Below are 6,028 nucleotides of genomic sequence, written 5' to 3' on the forward strand. Positions count from 1 at the left end.
AATTAACTGAAAAATGTAAAGATAAAATTAATTAATATTTGGTCATGTAGTAAAAACAAATTATTAAAGACTTTAAATAATTTTTCCCCTCCCACTATTTTATCTAAGTCAATGACCCTTCCTTTTGACTTAGGGTTATTCTACTTTTAGAATTTACCTTAGTGGGATTAAGAATGCGATTATTTATTTTAACCCCCGTCTGAGACCGCAAGATTAATTTAAATAATGGATTGATCTTTATCAATGGTATCTTATACCCTTTCTTAACATTAGGTTGACAACTCCTTGTCACTTAGTGGTGCATCTCATGCAACCAACCTAGCATTATTACCCTAAGCACATAAGCCCGGCTGAGCCTGCAGCTCATGTCTCAGTTAAGCATTAACCAGTACCCCAAGTGTCTTACACTTCTAATACTACTCTTACTCAACAAAACAGTGGGTCCCAACTGGGTTGTAGAGCACCACTATTTAGAGGATGTTTGAGTAATATTGGTGGTGGGAGGTAATCATGCGCTCAATAATTTTATTCCTTTTACGGGTTCATTTTATTAAGGGTTTATTAAGTCTCATCACACGCATTAATATATTATCATGCTAGTCGTAACCTATGTCATACATCTAACAGTTTAAACTAGTCGCAATTGGACTTGCATAATAATCATACAAACGCGATTTAGTCCAACTCATGCATACTAGACGTCATAAACCATAAAGCATACATGTCGCGATACTCTATCTCATGCATACTAGTCGTATAATAACACACATGCAAATAAAATAGTTTTATTTTGAGATAGTCATGGTGCTCGCTCTTTTGTCCATCTTGCTTCTCAAGCCTCGGCTTCTTGTCGTCTACACGCCACTAGCCTAATTTCTCTAATTACAATTAAAGAAACTCTAAAACATCTTGGAGGGACAAAATTTAAATTACAAAATTTAAATTACAAAAAATTTGAAATTTAAATTACAAAAAATTTGAAATTTAAATTACATCTCTTGTAAAAGAGCCCAAAATTACACATTAATTTAAAATTTGAAAAATTTCAAATTCCGGGCACCATGACCATCCCCTTCCTCTTTTGCACCTGAAATGTTAGATAACTCACAAGTACAAAATATTATCACATAATATATATTTTTTCACGTATGTCTTGATATTTAACAATTAATTATCAAAACATATTTAAAATTTAAAACTTTTCTTAATTTTTCAATTGGCCGAATTATTTAACAATTAATATAATTCTAATTTTGTTGACTCTTTCTCAAAGAACACAAAATTAAATCATGCATATTGCCATCAACACTTAATGGCCGAACCATATACTCATGTATATGAGATTAATTTTCGAAAAATTTTATTGCATGCTCATGAAACAATTAATATAATTCTAATTTTGTTGACTCTTTCTCAAAGAACACAAAATTAAATCATGCATATTGCCATCAACACTTAATGGCCGAACCATATACTCATGTATATGAGATTAATTTTCGAAAAATTTTATTGCATGCTCATGAAACAATTCATGGAGAAAAAAAAATAAGAAAACAATCAAGGTGTTCAAAACACCTTTCATGGTCGAACTCCACCCTTCAAAAAGGTGCTTCCTTTTAAAACTTTTATAAAGAAAAAGACAACCATGAATATGAATGGATGCATGAACATGGCATTCGAAATAACATGTTCATACAAACGAAAACTTTAACCGTTTAAGGTATTGTAAATTAGAATCCATTCATAAAAAATTGAATCTTTAACCTTTAAAGAGATTTTAACCGTGAAAAATATGATCACAAACAAGGTACCATCACCCGTCGATGGTAAAGCAACCGGGCTCTGATGCCACTTGAAAGTTCGAAATGGCCTTGAAGGCCGATGCATGCAAGAGGGAAAAACAAAATTTTTCTTTGCGGAATATACATGCACATCAAGATCATGCTTTAGGAAAGCATGATGTTACCTTGTTCGTGAAATCACCAGATGATCAAGGCAGGTCTGAAGGGTTCAGACCCTCTAACGTTGATCCACACCACCCACTCGTCTAGGTGCAAGAACTCCTTCTTGTGAAGCCACCGGATGATCACCACAAAGAGGCTTGCTAGGCGCTCTATGTGTGAAGGTGGAAGCTAGGTGAAAATGTTTGAAAGAGTGAAGCTCTCAATGTGAAAGCTTCACAAATGGCGCAGGAGAGAAGAGAGAATAGGCTAGGCTTTTCAAAAAAAACCTTTGGAGGAACAACTGATCACTTAGGCGCATAAGAGGAGAGTATTTAAAATAAAATACAAATCAGATTTTTCTCCCAAAAATCTGATCATTAGGCGCCAGATTAAAGAGAGAGAGAGAAGTGGAGCTGTTTAATTTCAAAAATGGCTAACAGGCTCCTGGAATATTCTCTTGAGAATTGGTTCAAAACCTATTCAAAATTCTGATCAGAAATCTTCTTAAAATCAGCTATATGGTGCGCCCCATATAGCCCAAAAAGGTGACCAGATACATCTGAGTAGTTGCATTCAAATTTGAATCAACTCACTCAGATTTTCTCCCAACTGACTGAATCTTCTGGAGGTGATTTTGATGAGAAAATCTTGCTCACCAACAGCCCAAATCAGCGCCATATATAGCCTTGGATTATGTCCAAAAGATTCTCTCATGATACTAGTGATTTGTTCCAACAAGATCTCATCTTATCCTTTTGTTATGAAACAACCTTTCATAGGCAATTCAAATTTGAATTCAAATATTTGAATTCAAACATTCAAATATTCAAATTCAAATGTTCAAACATTCAAATTCAAAATTCAAATTCAAAGTTCAAATTTCAAAATTCAAATTTCAAAATTTGAATTCAAATTTCAAATTTCAAAATTCAAATTTCAAATTTCAAATTCAAAATTCGAATTTCGAAATTCAAATTCAAAATTCAAAATTTCAAAATTCAAATTTCGAATTCCAAAATTCAAAATTTAAATGTTTGATAATTAATTTAACTAATTAAATTAATTAGTAATGTCTTGGACTATCCAAGCCCATTACAATGATCCATGCGTCCTCCACCCCTTTAGGTGGAGTTCCAAACAACTTCTTGGGCTAATAACTATTATTAGGCCCAATATCTTTAATGCTAGAGCATCTAGACAATTAGGTATTTGTGTGTGACCCATTAGGTCCAACTTAGTCACTGACATGAATGGGCTTGGGCCCAATAAGCCCACAACCCATCTAATGACAACACAGAGCACTAGCAATGCTTTGTTGCCCCAGAACTAGTTAGATTAATGATTTGATCATCCTATTAAACATATTTGGTTGCCGTATGTTTGTCCCTTCGTCTCGGTTACCTTCCCATAAAACCTAGGGTAAGGAAACGCATCAACCCTTGCGGTTTAGGGTTAGCTTTTTATGAAATAGGGAGTCTTCAATTTACTGACTCTAAAGGCAGATCATCTTATGATCTCTTTTACTATGCATAGATTCTCGAGTCACTGTAAATGTCATCTCGATTTCTCCGGTTTAAGGATAACCTAATCTCTCACAGAGATTTGACGAATTCCTTCAGCTTATTACCCTAGCCGTGTGCCCTATCAGGACAAGCCCAAGAGCATACCTATGAGTCTCCATGTTTCAGGCAGACGAGGTATACAATCAAGGCATGCCTTCTAGAACACAGTCTAAGTGATAACTTCTGGTCTGAGGAAAGACATACCCAAATATATAGAGATTACTCTAATGATACTATCTGTGAGATTTCCTCATAGAGTCTCTTTGAGGGTCCGTTCAGTGCGAGCTATACCCTTATAGGTCCACCCACGACTTTAGCTAAGACATCTCCATATCTGTAGCACATGAGGTCTATACCTTGTATCCATATACAAGTAGATAAGTCGTGCTAGTCTTACCCGAGATTACTGACCCCATTCTCAGTATCTCTAGACTAGGAACATAAAATTAGGAATAAACATCCGGTATTCTTGAATCCTCATGATTGTGATCTCATCACAGATACTCAAGAGATACCTATTTTATTCCACGGGGTTTATCAAGTTATTCATAATATATTAACATTAATATCGAGACATAATTATGAAACAAGATAAGGAGTGTTTTTATTTATTTGCAACAATATTAAAAGGTCTACATCTATGTCCTTATTTAATCATAAGATTGTCTCTAGGACACCCAAATACTAACAGAGAGAGCTCAATTTGGAGGAGAGGAGAGTGAAGATCCTCACAGGTTTATTAACAGATTCTTGATGATCTGTGACTCAACCAAACACCCTCAGGTGTCTAATGATGCAATCTGGTTGAGGTTGTTCCCTTTTGCTGTTAAGGGAAAGGCTCTTAGTTGGTTGGAAAGGCAGCTTGCAGGAAGCATTCCTACATGGGATGATTTATCTCAGAAGTTCTTTGCTGAATTCTTCTCGATGGAGAGATACAACCATACGGTGAATGATATCACCAATTTCACTCAATCAGAGGGTGAAACTATGTGTGCAACATGGAACAGATTCAAGGATTTAATGAGGAGGTGTCCTCATTATACCTTGTCTGCTGGTAATCAGGTGAGAATCTTCTTTAATGGTTGTAAACCTGAGGTTCGGATCGTGTTGAATGGTGCAGCAGGTGGCACTATTAAATCGTTGAGGGCAAATCAGTCTCTTGAGCTGATTGAGAGAATGGCTGCAAATGAAAATGAAGGTTTGTCATCCAAGCCTAAGATAGGTATCCTTCACCTGGAAGGTAATGATGTGGTTCTAGTTGAAAACAAATTATTATCTCAGCAAATAGCAAACTTGACTTCAAGGCTAGACAAGATGCAGCTTTCTAGTATTCAGGCTCAAGCTGCTGCTATTGTATGTGAATTTTGCAAGGACAATCATGAGTCTAATGAATGTCCTTCTTTGATGGCTTCTGATTCTCCGCAACAAATGCAAGTGAATGGCATCTAGTATGATCAGAGACCTCAGCAGCAAAATGTTAAACGAGGTCAGAATTTTTCTGCTGGAGGTAGTAATTATCAACGGAGGATTCAAGGCACTGGTATTGATTTCACATCAAACAACTATCTGTAGCCTCCACCAATCTAAACCAAGGAACCTTCTGATTTGGAGAGGTTAGTTGGACAAATGGCTCAACATTCCAACGCCTTCATGGAAGAGACTAGGGCCAATAACAAAAACACGAATGCTTCTATCAGAAATTTGGAGAATCAAATTGGCCAACTGGCTAAGCAAATTGCTGATAGAACTCCAGGTACTTTTCCTAGTAACACAGTTACTAATCTGAAGGAAGATTGTATGGCCATCACAACTAGAAGTGGTAAAATACTTCCATCTCCTGAGGTTGAAGAAAAGCTAGATACTGCAGGTGAGCCTCAAAAAGAAATTGAAAAATTGGCTGAAGTGGTGAAGCCAGTTGTAAAGAAGAAGCATGAGTTGAGTCCTGATTATGTGAGAGCTATGGCACCTTATCTTGAAAGATTCAAGCAGGATGCTCAGAAGCAACAGTATGGAAGGTTCCTGGATATTTTCAAAAAGCTTCACATTAATCTTCCATTTGCTGAAGCCTTGGCTAGTATGCCCAATTATGCCAAGTTTATGAAGGACCTTTTATCAAGAAAACACAAGTTGCAAGAATGTTAGACGGTAACACTCACTGAGGAGTGTAGTGCTATAATACAAAAGAAGTTTCCTCCAAAGCTTCGTGACCCAGGAAGCTTCAACATACCAATTGTTATTGGTAATACTGATGTCGGCAGAGCCTTGTGTGACCTTGGAGCAAGTATAAATCTGATGCCCTTGTCTGTTTGTAAATCTCTAGGAATTTCTGAATTGAAACCCACTATGGTCTCGCTTCAACTTGCTGATAGATCTTTGAGGAGACCGAGTGGTATTGTTGAAGATGTTCTTGTGAAAGTGGACAAGTTCATATTCCCAGCAGATTTTGTGGTATTGGACATGGAAGAGGGAACTGAAATGCCTCTTTTGCTGGGTAAACCTTTCTTGGCTACTGCTCGGGCCATG

The 6,028-nt window shown here is 36.5% G+C and overlaps 1 non-coding gene across 1 annotated transcript; it reads right to left on the bottom strand.

Moving 5' to 3' along the window:
• Positions 1 to 4,447: 4,447 nt before the first annotated feature.
• Positions 4,448 to 4,551, bottom strand: LOC133300734 (small nucleolar RNA R71). The gene has a single exon (XR_009750093.1). It is a non-coding gene; the product is annotated as a small nucleolar RNA R71 (small nucleolar RNA).
• Positions 4,552 to 6,028: the final 1,477 nt, after the last annotated feature.

This window comes from Gastrolobium bilobum, unplaced genomic scaffold, assembly GCF_033153095.1.
Source record: "Gastrolobium bilobum isolate Gb01-03AN ecotype WA unplaced genomic scaffold, APGP_CSIRO_Gbil_v1 utg4612, whole genome shotgun sequence".
Lineage (NCBI taxonomy): Eukaryota > Viridiplantae > Streptophyta > Magnoliopsida > Fabales > Fabaceae > Gastrolobium > Gastrolobium bilobum.